The following is a 15,240-nucleotide window of genomic DNA, read 5'->3' as shown; positions in this document are numbered from 1 at the left end:
GTGGACAGTCCGTCGGTTAGGCGCGAACCCACGACCAACTGTTCGTCCACTGGTGGGCAATTTTAATCGATATACTTAAAATAAATTACAGTTTCGTGCAATCGGAACTTCAGACGAATTTTTAATTTTTTCAGTTGTTAAAGATATTGAAAACTATGATAATTCTAACTCTTGCTGTTTATTACCTTCAAACACTTTTAAGAATATTGATAAATAATCGTCGAATTTGAACGTGTAATAAAAGTCCAATAATTCAGAGAATTTTAAAATCCACAAAACTTTATCATTAACCTTCTACATAATGGATTTCATACAATATTTTAATAATAAATTAATATTTGGTCTCATTATAAATTTAATTTCAATTATGCCATTAAAATTAATACGAAAATTCTTAAATTATTTGTTCAGAAGTTTTTTGGACGTGCTTCACGAAGTAATAAAATAACACAAAACTTAGAAGAGTCATTAGAAAACACTTAAAATTTCTAATAGAAGAAAATCCCGCAACGAGTGAATAACTTTCCTGGCAAAACATTTAAAATTATGCAGTCACCATATGTTATGAAATTCTCTTAAAGAAAACTCATAAAAGAACTATAATCGCTACTATGGGCGGCTAAGTAAATATTATATTTATCGTAATACTACCGTATTCAAAGGGTTAGTTAATTAGGAACTCTAGGATACCTATTTAATACGGTAATACTACAATTTAAAAAAAAATTATATTATTAATTATTTAAAATGGCAAAATATTAATTTTGAGAGTAGAGAGGAATTTTATATTTAAAAAAATTGTAAATGCTAATAACGAGTAAAATCTTCATTAAGTCCGATCCCACTCGAGATATGACGCCCCCCTCTATCTCCTCATTCCTTTTAATCCCCAAAATTTAAAATCATCAATGCCTTTAATACACAAATCTTCATGTAAAATTTCAGAAATTAAACTCGACAAAAGAAGTTAAACTTCAAAGTGGGTGAACAAAATCGTGCCACATACAGAAGAAAATACAAAGTTTTTTGCGTTTCTTGACGTTTCAAGGTCCCTCAGTCCAAAAATGTAAAAATCTTGAGAGGGGTGGTCATTTTTTGACCGATCGCCACACTTTCCCTTTTCTTATACCTAACAACCGGGAAAGTAAAACTAAATTGAAATGTCAAATTTACAAAGATTTTGATATTTTGTATGACATGTTAAATAGGTTAATGCTTTGCTTCACTTGAATCGAATCTTCAAGATACAAAAAATAGTTTATGAAATTTGTTTATTCACATTCATTTAAATACATTTCATAAAACTGTCAAGTAGTTAAATCATCAAAATATCAGAAAAGTTATAAATTACTTACATTTTGATGATTATAATTTATTTTTTTATTTTATATTTTTAATCTCGATTCTTAAAAGTTATTTTATGTCATATTTCAAAATTAGTTTAAATCGAAGATAAAATATTGTTTACTCTTTCACAATAGTTCATCGTTCAGGAGAAGCACACCTGTCTTTTGAGAAATTTTATTATGCAACAGCAACTTGTCATGTGATTCATATTGTATATAAAATACTTCTCACATTTTCCATCAATTAAATACCTTTCATCTTGCTTCAGGTATGTTTCATTTTATGTAAATATTAATATTATTAATTACTGTTTGTACAAATATTAGTGCATTTTTTAAAAACGTAACCATTATTAAAAATAAATTTTGAAATTTGAAACAATTTACAAGTCTAGTCCACTTGTAAACTTTCAGATTTATTTGAGTAGAACATATACGGAACTCTGCTTAAATCAGAAAGTGTTCTTTGTCTGTGATCGAAGTTTTAAGTAGCGAGTTTTAAAACTAAATTCTCTTTCCTCCGAAGAAATCTCTTCTGCATGTCCTGTAACATTGGCATAAAAAATTTGGTTGCATTCGGACTACTACCTATCTTCCAGCTGTCTGGAAGATATGTACAGTACTTTAAGTAGTCTATTAAATCAACCGCATGATCACTAAACATGCTTTTTTTTGCAAATATGTAAGCTAATGTGATGGATGACTGATCAGATGCACGTTATGCCATGCACGTTATGCCATGCACGTTAAACGCTCGAAACGGACAAAAAGCCTATGCCGCGGAGTTTAGTTTCGTTTTCCTAGAAAATACCTAATATATTTTTATACGAGGATGGTTAAACTTCTGTCCAAGATTTGCGATGGAACTGTATGTCTACATTGTCCTTGCTTGTTTTTTCTATATGTATCACTTCCACACGCCGACATTTCTTCACTTTGGCAACGATTCTATTCCTACAGAATAGAAATTCTTGGCTGGAGTCGAAGCAGGATCTTGAGCACATTGGAGAGGATCAAAGAACTTGGTTGGAAAATTACGGATCACCTGGTCTGCAATCCGGATCTCTCACTGTAAGATAATTAGCTGTTTGTCTTTTTGAAGGAAGCCTTGGGAGACAGGAGATCCTTCCGGAACTTTGAAGTCAGAGAGTTCGTCTTGCAATAGGTCCAAATCATCCAAAGATTTGTATTCTGTAAGCATAGCATCGATGCTAAAATAATGGAAGTGTACCTAAAGAAAGAAACATAAATTGCTACTATATAACACACAGTTCCATTGCCATTACTGACATCAGTTGAACAGTCCCCGTATATTAATTTATTGAGATTTTCAAATTCATTGATAAACTTTATCCGAATTACTCAGGTATGAGGGCATCACCAAATTGTGTTTTTTAGAAACAACCTGTACCATCCGTTTGTTCACCATTTGCCCACTTTTCAAACAAAAATTATAGCACAACGAAATTTTGGACAGCTTCACATAACATTACACCTGCATTTTCGTGCTTTATTCAATTTAGCACAACAGTTTCCCTTACGCTAATGAAATATAAATAATTTTATAAAAGATTTTTCGTAATTATTTTGGTATTATTTGTGAAATATAAATATTAAAGTTTTATATACTGTATCTTATTACAATTTTTACATTTAATGCTACAACAAAAATAAAAGAATTTTATTTATTTATTTATTTTTTTCTATATCCTTTAGCATTTCAATGATAATTTTCTTTCTGTTGGTACTTTCAGATTTCATAATTTGCCTTAAATTTAATTATCGTAATGTAATTTTATTCAATAATTAACATAAAAACTATTTTACAGAATTTTTCTTTGAATTGTTATTTTGAAAAACGAAAACCATGAAAATCGTTGCTGTGCTCTTCTTGTTAGCTTTTGTTTTTTGCACTATGGGTACGTGACAAGAAATAGTTTATCCATAAATTATGATATTTTACTTTTCAAAATAAAATCTAAAATTAATTATAATATAAAAAGTAAAAAAAATATCGTTCGTAAGAATAAAAGATTATTTTAAATAAATATTTTATTTATTTATAAATTTTCAAATTTTAATTTTATCATTCCTGTCGCTGTGATTTACATTGTAGAGATTGCGACTGTAGAGGCTGGTTTCGGTTGCCCATTCAATCAAGGAGCATGTCACAAACATTGTCAAAGTGTTCGTGCTAGAGGAGGATATTGCGACGGATTTTTGAAACATAGATGCAAATGTTATTACGGATAACATTTGGATAACGGATCGAAAAATGTCTCCAGAATATTGTTTTGGTAGCGTATAAAGCAAAATGGATTATTACAAATATGTATTGAAAATATTGTTTACGTACCATTATTACTCATGTATCTTTGATTTGTCTATAAATCTTTCAAATTAAACAATAGATGTGATGATTTACTTCTGTAGTTATTGCGATATTTAGAAATGAAATATGTTTGTAAAATTCAATTTATATTTCTGTATAATTCATTAATAAGTTGTAGAAAGAAAGAATTAATAATTGAAATAATAAATTTACTTTTCAAAATACACAATTTGTACAATAAAACTTATTTATCTGTGCATGTACATCAGGTAGCCTATCTATTTGTATCTATATGTGAGGCCATAGACACGTTCAAACCCTCACTAAAATTTGCGTTGAAATATTTTTGAAAGAAAAGACAAGAAAAAAGCTAGAAATAATTTTTGCATGAGAAACATGACGCGAACATATAAACAGTAGAAAAATGGAAGTCGCAAAATCAACTATCTCCAGTTGGGATCGAAATAAATATCGATTTTGAACTCTCCCGCGATTTAAGTTGAGATCTCGTTACACTTAGCAACGCTAGACCAACCACTTAGAAAACGAGAACGAGGAAATGCGGTCAATCGGAATGGACAATCGGGGACAGAAAACAAAAACTTCGAATTTTACGGATGCGAAGGTTTCTTCCCTGAAAATTCTGTGTATGACCAATTGTTGTGTATGTGTGTGCCTATCTTCGTCTCCGTCTCCCTTCCTCAGATCGACATATTCCCATCACCGGAACTCGACTGCATCGTCCCAGAGCAGACGTCGAAGGAATTCTCACTCGCGAACCAGGGATAGTCCTTCAATTGAGAATATCTTGGAAAGGAAAGACCCAGAGATTTCTATCGACTTACAACTTCCAAGATCGAGGAAATCTTGTAAGCTCCTTTTTTGTCAAATAAACGGATTGTTGTAAACATTGATCTGTCTCAGCGCCGATCGCATCCAGATAGGACCATCTCGATTAAATATAGGAGATGCGATAGTCAAGACATACGAAGGGATTTTTCGCAGTTTTTTACGTTTCATTGCATTTCATTTTTTTTAAATGATTAAATTTAAATCAATTTTTATTAACTAATAATCTATATCTATATATATAAACAAGAATGTTTGGATGTTTGTTCGCTATACACTCCTAGGCCATTCGACCAATTGCTACGAAACGCAGCAATTACGTTTATACATCCCTAACTTAGATAATGCCGTACATCCTATCCTAAAATATCTATTAGATTTTTGTAAATCAATTAATTTCTATCCTCATTTGATTTGCTGATTTACACTTAGCGCCATCTGTTGACAAAAAAATTAACAAGATAGTAAACTAAATATAATTCTTATGAGAAAAGATATAATTTTAAAAATATATATATTATACTCCCGTAATTACTGCAACAATGATATTGTGCGAAATAGACGCGCTATATAATTACTGCAACAGGTAGCATATAGCACTTGGCTGTGTGCAATGGAAAGTGTTACCCTGTGAAAAATCTATATGTTAGTTAAGTTTCCGCATCTAACGACTCGGGTTTTTTCCTTTCTGAATGGTTACTTCTTAATTCTAATAAGCGCCCTCCAATAGTCGAGTGCATGAAACTACTGAACACTGGTGGTTAGTAGGGGATTCGGACGGCTGGATGGCCGAGTGGTCAAGGTGGCACCCTACCGCTCTGGGGGACCCAGAATCGAATCGGAACGGGTCAAATAATCCACAGGAATTTTTCGGGAGGTGGTCCGTTCGGATATGTCGGGCCCCGTCCCTCACCACCCGGTCGCCCCATTGTGGGCATGGCCGAACCCATAATGGGCCTTCTAATAGAGGCCCTCTTAGTGCCCACAGGGCGGAAAGAGTTTAAAAAAAAAAGTAGGGAATTCGGGCAAGGTCAACGGGCTGGCAACGTGCAGTTTTCCGGGTTTTCTTCACCTAAATAAGGTCCAGCTTCCCATAAAAGTTTTTCTGGGATGCATTTCCCTCGGCAAATCGCTCGCTTGTCGCGTTGCCGTAACCAAATAAACTAAACTAATACTAACCAGCGATTATTTATTGTGACATCGCCAAAATACCGGACTGCAACTTTTCGTCACGATGTTCTCAATTCTTTTAGTGGTGTCTTGCCCCTGCTCATCATACTTTTCCTGTTAGTAAGAGTCGTGTCAGTTATTTATCTAACTCTGTTCGGGGAAACATTTGAATTGAAATAACGTGATTTTCGGTGGAAACCGAAAGTTCGTATATAGTTAATCCGGGTCTCCTGCTCTTAAACTTTTATGAGAAGCTGGACCTTATTTAGGTGAAGAAAACCCGGAAAACTGCACGTGGCCAGCCAGTTGACCTTGCCCGAATCCCCTACTAACCACCAGTGTTCGGTAGTTTTATGCACTCGGCTACTGGAGGGCGCTTATTAGAATTAAGAACGTACCATGCAGAAAGGAAAAATCCTGCGTCGTTAGATGCGGAAACTTAAATACTTATAGATTTTTCACGGGGTAACACTTTCCATTGCACGCAGGCAAGTGCTATATGCTACCTGTGGCAGTAATTATATAGCGCGTCTATTTCGCACTATATCATTGTTGCAGTAATTAAGGGAATATAATATATATATTTTTATGATTACATAACTCTGGATATCTTCTATTTTTGAAGTTAAGACAATGAAGAAAATATATACATTTTCAAGTCTAATTTTTATCCATTTTTCACCAACCACAGAAGTAACAGTTACAATAACACGAAGAAAAGCTTCATAAAAAGACAAATAATAATTAGAAAAAATTCACAAAGTTAAAAACGATATCAAACGTCAGCTTCTTTATGGAGGATCTGACGTGTTCACATTAGAAACAAAGATACAATCTTCTCACCACACCATCAAGTTCTTAACGTATTTATAACTGGTCTGGCCCTCTAATGGTGATTTCGAGTTTTCCAATTTCATTTGCATATGATTACATAACTCTGGTAACTGTTACTTCTGTGGTTGGTGAAAAATGGATAAAAAATAGACTTGAAAATGTATATATTTTCTTCATTGTCTTAACTTCAAAAATATATATTTTTGATTATAACCCTTTTTATATGAAGTTTTCCATATCTGGTCTCGACTTTTATCTATCTAACTCCGTTTTCCAGATTAAAGAAGGACAGAGACAGACAGACAACAGTTGGAATTTATAGATCTACTTTTTTCAAATCGAATAGGAAAATTACATAATACGAGGTTACCGGCGAGCAATTTAAAGAATTTTTAAAATGTGTTAGATTGGTCACTTAGTGCGATAAACCATTATGTAAGATATCCTTTGTAGTTATATAGATCAAATACTACAATATGATATAATAGAAGGGTTAGAAGTACGGAATAATCTAATAATCTTAACGTTTGTTCTTATTAATTGCCCGGGCAACGCCGGGCTTACCTGCTAGTTATATAATATAATAAATTAATAAAATAATTATAAAAATCTCTTAAATAGATAAATTATGTCTCAAAGTTTAATTGCTTCATTGTGGAATTATAATTTATTTATATTTAGCATTGTTGGAATAAAGTTCACAACTACTTTATTTACGAAGAGAATTTTTTAAAAATAAGACGAACCGCTTTCTTCTTTACCGTAAAAATACAGTAAAGGAATCAATCATCAGTTCGTTACCCAAAAGTCGAAATTATTGATAATTTGATGATTCCATCATCCTTACGAAACAGTTTAAACACAGCATCCGTGCTTTTCAATGAAAATATTTTTAGCAGTGGCGTGCCGTGATATTTGATGACATTTACAATCAAATGGCACGGCAAGCCACTGCAGGACATGAATGTTCCTTACAGAGTCGCCATATTGGTTCCTTAGTTCCCTGGCTACGGCATAGTTTTCATGCTCTGTACGGTACAGTATATAACAGAGGGAAAGTAATACTATGTAAATACAAGATTAAGTAGCCGAAGTTCAAAATATTATGTAAATTCATATTGTTATATGATTATAATAATTATGAAAACTGTTTGTTTTCCGATCTAAAGTTAGGTTTCCCGTTCCGAAAAATGCATAATTTGTAATCAAAATAAATAAGAATAAAGTTGTCTTTCGAGTAAAATATGTTAAAATCGGTATAAATATGGCTCCGATTACACGAGTATAACTTGAAATTTTTTAAAAGCTTTATCAAAAATTTTAATCGATCGGAGATTTAAAAACTTTGCTAAAATGATATTTTAGGAATATGATAATTTTAAATCCTGTTTAAATTTGAATTTAAAAATTCGATTGCCGTAGAACGGAATCTTTTCTTTAAATACCGTTCGAAACGTCGAATTTCGTCATTCTTCTTTTGCTCCGAAGAAGAAAAACATCGCTATGAACGATCGTCGTGGAAGAAAAGCCCCCGAATTGAAGAAAATGACTCCTTCCGATGAAGAAATGCTTCGGAGATTTGAGGACACCTTCGGCGACGCCAGCAGAAAGATACAAAAAGCTATCCCGAGAAAACGTAGAGAAAACAGAATAACTCGAATACAGGGAGCATCTAAGAAAAGATCGAAAGCCGGCAAGGCCAAGAGAAGACGATCGAAATTAAAAATAACGAAGTGGAGTAAGAAACGAGGCAGGAAGGGAAGTGTAAGATCTCGTAGAAGGGGTAGTGGCAGCAGAAAGTAAGCAGGGCGTCGATAGAACGGCAATCTTCAACGAGAACCGGAAACAGAATTGCTAGATTCCTGTAGTCTAGCAAACAAACGGCTCTTTTCAGAGCCATTATTTATTGGTGAAGAGTAGCCAAATCGATTCTAATAAATAAGGCTTAATGCATTGCATGTCGTACATTCGGTTTGATTTTAAATTTTGAAGCGTTTCGAATATAGAATTTCGAACGTCGTTTAGGGTGAAAATTGACTTTTCGATTATTTAATAATTATAGAAATTTCAAATAAATTTTTTACTAATTAAAATTGTCTTTTGGGTATATTTCAGTTGTTTTTTGTGTTTATGTAAACAAACGAAATATTATGTTTAATAAAGATTTAATAAGTGTACAGTACGTCGCTTAGACAAGTGAATGATCAAAAACAGAAATTTTGGACCAGATTAATATTTATGAAATAACTTTAAAGAAAACAATGGGTGCTTTTGTTTGTTGGAATGATATTAACATATTGATAGGCCAATCTATGAAAAATTACGGGTCACGAGTCCGGAAATCATAAATGTCCCACGTGTGTAGAAATTTAAGCAAATTCGAATTATGTTTTTGTCCCAAGTTCCTTTATGTTTTATCCTGGTAATATCGATACAAGCTTTTCTATCAATGAAAATAATTTGTTTCGGATTCGATACTCCTTCAACTTTACATTAAAATGTTAAATCTGACTATAAAACGTTCATCTTCGAGACAAAGGTTGATGCTTTCTTCTTTAAAGCACTATTAATTAAATTTTTAAAATTTTATATTATTTATGTTTTTCATTTACATACCAGGAGCATTCATTTTGTTGCGAATAGATTCTTAAGTAGTTCTGATATCATTCTTATGCTTTTTATAACATGTAGAATTATAAACAAGATTAAAATTGACTTGCGGGTTTACAACTATTCTGACGATACAAAAACACCCATTGTTTTCTTTAAAGTTATTTCATAAATATTAATCTGGTCCGAAATTTCTTCTGTTTTTGATCCTTCACTTGTCTAAGCGACGTACACTTATTAAATCTTCATTAAACATAATATTTCGTTTGTTTATATAAACACAAAAAACAACTGAAATATACCCAAAAGACAATTTTAATTAGTAAAAAATTTATTTGAAATTTCTATAATTATTAAATAATCGAAAAGTCAATTTTCACCCTAAACGACGTTCGAAATTCTATATTCGAAACGCTTCAAAATTTAAAATCAAACCGAATGTACGACATGCAATGCATTAAGCCTTATTTATTAGAATCGATTTGGCTACTCTTCACCAATAAATAATGGCTCTGAAAAGAGCCGTTTGTTTGCTAGACTACAGGAATCTAGCAATTCTGTTTCCGGTTCTCGTTGAAGATTGCCGTTCTATCGACGCCCTGCTTACTTTCTGCTGCCACTACCCCTTCTACGAGATCTTACACTTCCCTTCCTGCCTCGTTTCTTACTCCACCTCGTTATTTTTAATTTCGATCGTCTTTTCTTGGCCTTTCCGGTTTTCGATCTTTTCTTAGATGCTCCCTGTATTCGAGTTATCCTGTTTTCTCTACGTTTTCTCGGGATAGCTTTTTGTATCTTTCTGCTGGCGTCGCCGAAGGTGTCCTCAAATCTCCGAAGCATTTCTTCATCGGAAGGAGTCATTTTCTTCAATTCGGGGGCTTTTCTTCCACGACGATCGTTCATAGCGATGTTTTTCTTCTTCGGAGCAAAAGAAGAATGACGAAATTCGACGTTTCGAACGGTATTTAAAGAAAAGATTCCGTTCTACGGCAATCGAATTTTTAAATTCAAATTTAAACAGGATTTAAAATTATCATATTCCTAAAATATCATTTTAGCAAAGTTTTTAAATCTCGATCGATTAAAATTTTTGATAAAGCTTTTAAAAAATTTCAAGTTATACTCGTGTAATCGGAGCTATATTTATACCGATTTTAACGAGACATATTTTACTCGAAAGACAAGTTTATTCTTATTTATTTTGATTACAAATTATGCATTTTTCGGAACGGGAAACCTAACTTTAGACCGGAAAACAAACAGTTTTCATAATTATTATAATCATATAACAATGTGAATTTACATAATATTTTGAACTTGGGCTACTTAATCTTGTATACAGTATGACCCCGCTTAACGTTGCCTCGCTTAACGCTGTTTCGATATTACGCCGTCTGCTGGAAGCCTTAAAAAAGCTTAAAATTTACGCTGATTTAAATTCTCGCGGCATTTCATTAATTCGTATATAATACGATTATTTACGAACACAAACCAGTGAGAAAAAGGACACAAAAAAGTGTATTTTTTTAAATCTGTGTTTCTTTGGTGCAATTTTTGGAAAAAATATAACATCACGGATGCCATAGGCAATATCGGCTTCACTTGGCAAGAATTAACGGATAAATGCACAAACGAAGTGTGAAAGAAGTTATGGCTAGAAATATCCAAGAATTCTCAACTACCGCTGTATCGTTAAGTTGACCAAGTTGTCAACCTAATCGATACAGCAGGACTAGGATATGTAGATAAACAGGATATTGAGGAGTTTCCAACGCGTCGTTTGTAAGTATCTCACCAGAAACAGCAGGTTTCTGGTGAGATCCTTACCAACGACGACCTTCAAGAACTGGCTGAACAAGGAATTCGTGTAGAACTGGAAAATACAGATTCTGAAAACAAAGAACCCAAAATATTTCTCTACAGATTTCCTTAGTAAAAGTTTGGTAATGATAACCGAAATTGTTGATCAAACTGTAGCGAATGATCCAAATTTAGAAAGGAGTGCAAAAGCAAAACGAGGCGTTTTGGATACGATCTCTTGCTACCGATATTTGCTTAAAGAAAGAAAAAAGCGACAAATGAAACTTCACGACTTTATTGCAAAAAACAAGAATTTCAGACAAGGCACGACTTCCTTCAGTCACTAAAAATGAACATTCATTTCTGTGTGCATTTGTTTGTGTGTTATTTAACATATATTATTATACAAATAAATATGAAAATAACTTAAAATTAAAGTAAATTTTTTTGGTCGCGTGTTCCCCTTTCTATATTTACTCTGTGGTAAAATTATCTCGTTTAACGCTGTTTCGTTTAGCGCTTTGTCGTCTAGGAACGCATCCTCCGCGTTAAGTGAAGTCTCACTGTATTTACAGTGAGACCTCACTTAACGCGCAAGTTTCCCTCTGTTATATACTGTACCGTACAGAGCATGAAAGCTATGCCGTGGCCAGGGAACTAAAGAACCAATATGGCGACTCTGTAAGGAACATTCATGTCCAGATTCTTTAGAAAGTTTTAGCATTTTGTAAATACCCTTACATGTCTATTAAAAAAGTTCCACAGAGAAGATTAAGACAACTCTAGTGTGTGTATATCCAGTGTACCAGAGTCCCTTTTGCCGCTACTCGAAAACATCGAGTGACGTTTCCACTTCCGAGGACGAGGACCTAAGGGTTGAATTTCGGGAAGCAGTGTCGATGTTATGTGACAGTGTTGTTTACGGTGACGAAGCGTGATATGTAAATAATTGGATGCGACGAACAAACTAGATAATGATTCAATTGTGAAGGGTGTCCTCGTCGTAACATTTACAATTGAATCATTATCTGATCATTTGAAAGGATGTGTTGAAATAAAACTGATGTAATCGTCCAAGTGTTAGATTGGTCACTTCGTGTGATAAACCCTTAAGTAAGATAACATTTGTAGTTATATAAATCAAATGTTGTAGTATAATATAATAAAAGAATTAGAAGTACGAAATAATCTAATAATAATGTTAATGTTTGTACTAATCTTTTGCCCGGAAAACGCCGGGTTTACCTGCTAGTTAACTAATAAAAGTGGAATTTTTCAGTCGATTAAGAGGTAGTATGTTTCTTTATGTATTCGAAATTTCTGCAAGATAAATTCGTTTTATCCATTTTTTTGATTTTCACCATAAATTTTAGTACAACTTTTTATAGAGAAATTTTAGATAAAAATATTCGGATACTCATTGGTATCTTTCTTATAAAAGGAATCTTAGTGTGACATTTAAAAAGGGAAAGGCCAGAGTCGGAGTCGGATTGTTTGACTGTTAACATGGCGTTATATCCAGGTGTAGCGCGTGCTTTTAAAATTTAATTTACATTAAATATATAAACTTCTCGAAGTGTTTGCAATATTCCTAGTTTTTTCATGTACTTATAATCGAATTTTTCGATTGTTAAACGTAAGAAAAAGAATTGAGCTTCGTATCGCGTCGCTTGGCAAGGTGCGATATTCGGATAATTGTTCCAGTCTTGCTCGCTTCCTTGGATGGCGTCGTATTATATCTCCGTTTTATGTCATATTTATCACACTTTCTTCACCTCGCTTTTCCGTACCTTTAGTAAAGATTATATAAAATTAATGAAGAAGGAAAAACTGGAAATAACCAATTGATTGACAACTTGATTTTTGTGTCCTGTTTGTGTAAGTCACTTACACAAACAGATGGTGAATAAAAAATAATTATAACATCTGCTCAATGACATTATTTTGTAAAACGTTAAATGTTTAGTGTTTTAATAGACATTTTGTAAAAGATTTTTACAAAATGAACCAAAAGTTGTGTTTGATTTAGAAGAAAAATGAATGCAATATTCTGATAAATAGTGTATTATTAACATGAAAGAAATTGAAATATTACAGATACATTGAATATATAAAATAATTTTAATACAATAATAATAATTTCCGGTAACATTGCACTTATTAATAAATTGAAATGTATTTCAGAAAATAAGTAATAATATTGATTTAAACTCTCACATTTTTGAATGAGTACAATAAATAAATTTATTGTTCCAAATCTATATATATAATCGAGACGAGTTGATAATAATAATAATAATCATAATAATAATAATCAGCGCAGAGCCCAAACGGTTAGGAGTTGAAAGTTGAAATTTGGTACACAGTTAGGGTACATCGCGAAAACGCACACTAAGAAGGGATTTTTCGAAATTCTTCTCCACGGGGGAGAGGGACAGGATTAAAGCTTCTATATACATTATCGAGACGTGCCTAAACGGTTAGGAGTTGAAAGTTGAAATTTGGTACGCAGTTAGGGTACGTCACGAGAACGCACACTAAGAAGAAATTTTTCGAAATTCCTTCCCACGGGGGAGAGGGACAGGATTAAGTCTTAACACTTCCATTGTTGATGGAAGTGTTAAGTAACAATGGAAGTGTGAAGCAACAATGGAAGTGTGAAGTAATAATGGAAGTGTCAACAATGGAAGTGTTAACAATGGAAGTGTTACGTAACAATGGAAATGTTAAGAGCCCAAACGGTTAAGAGTAGAAAGTTGAAATTTGGAACATAGTTACAGTACGTCACAAAAACGCACACTAAGAAGGGATTTTTCGAAATTTCTCCCCACGGGGAGAGGGACAGGATTAAGGCTTAACACTTCCATCAACAATGGAAGTGTTAAGTATCAATAGAAGTGTTAAGTAACAATGGAGAACAAGAGAAGGCGACGTGCAAGATTTACGGGCGCTGGAGGAAAAAAAAAAAAAAAAAGTAATATGTTAGAACATATTCGATTTTCAAATTTAAACAGATTAGATTCGGTTTTTCTCGACTTTTCTTCTTTAGAACATTCGATGAAAATCGAACGATATAATCAGAACACGTCGTGAAAATCGAACAATATTACAATATTCGATTTTCAAATTCGACCTTTTATTAAAAATATTTAGTTTGTTGATGAAATTACTCTTTTTTTTTCTGTGACTATAACGTAATAATCTTAATCTTCGCTATCGTTACTTTTGCCCGAGCAACGCCGGGCCTATCTGCTAGTATTAGATATTTTAGAAGTATTTAAAAGTTAACTTATATAGCATTTTAAAACATTCGAAAAGCGAGATGTTGTGCAATAAAAATAGATAATAGCGAGAGAGCGTTGTTAATATTTCTGAAATTAATTTTTAAAAATTTTCAACCAATGTTCGGTTCACTTATAAAAAAGAAACCATTGTTAATATGTTCAAAATACCATTTATTAAATAATCCTAAACTACGAATAGCTGTTTATTTTTACGTAAGTAGCAAAACTTTAAAATTAAAGAAAATGTAAATTAAAAAGACCTTCCTTATGTAAATAGGACCTTCTTTATGTAAATAGAACAATTATCCGATTAATAATACTAAACGAATAGTAAATAAGTGTCAAATTCTTTCGTTTACGTTTGAATAAAACAGCTTCAATTATTAAAAAGTATCTCGGTGAAAGGTTTATCGTTCTTATTAAACCTTAACTAGTTATCTTAATTATAGTTTAATCAACCAACTCAGATACGAAGCCCTCATCTGGATTTTTTCCATAAATATAATAAGCAGTTATTTGTAATTTTCATTTAATTTAGCGTAATTTTTCCGCATAAAATATTCATATAAAGTAATTTTTGGAAATGTGAATTACTTTTAGTTTTCGGTTACAATTCCAAAAATGATTTTTTTTAATCTTTTTAATGAATTATACAGAAATATAAATTGAATTTTACAAACGTATTACATTTCATTTCTAAATATCACAATAACGACAGAAGTAAATCATCATATCTATAGTTTAATTTGAAAGATTTATAGACAAATCAAAGATACATCAGTAATAATGGTACTGTACATGAACAATGTTTTCAATACATATTTGTAATAATCGATTTTGCTTTATACGCTACCAAAACAATATTCTGGAGACATTTTTCGATCCGTTATTCAGTAATAACATCTGCATCTTAGTTTCAAAAATCCGTCGCAATATCCTCCTCTAGCGCCAATACTTTTACAATGGCTGTGACATTGATATGGATTGAACGGACAACCAAAACCAGTCGCAATCT

The 15,240-nt window shown here is 32.5% G+C and overlaps 1 long non-coding RNA gene across 1 annotated transcript; it reads left to right on the top strand.

The window, feature by feature from the left end:
• Positions 1-2,939: 2,939 nt before the first annotated feature.
• On the top strand, positions 2,940-3,539 carry LOC136989111 (uncharacterized). Its single transcript, XR_010882857.1, has 2 exons — positions 2,940-3,265; positions 3,463-3,539. It is a non-coding gene; the product is annotated as an uncharacterized lncRNA (long non-coding RNA).
• The last annotated feature ends 11,701 nt before the right edge of the window (positions 3,540-15,240 follow it).

This window comes from Centruroides vittatus, unplaced genomic scaffold (assembly GCF_030686945.1).
Source record: "Centruroides vittatus isolate TY-2023 unplaced genomic scaffold, ASM3068694v2 scaffold_435, whole genome shotgun sequence".
Classification (NCBI taxonomy): Eukaryota; Metazoa; Arthropoda; class Arachnida; order Scorpiones; family Buthidae; genus Centruroides; species Centruroides vittatus.
Note: the sequence above shows the minus strand (reverse complement) of the source record. Positions and strands in the feature narration are given on the sequence as shown.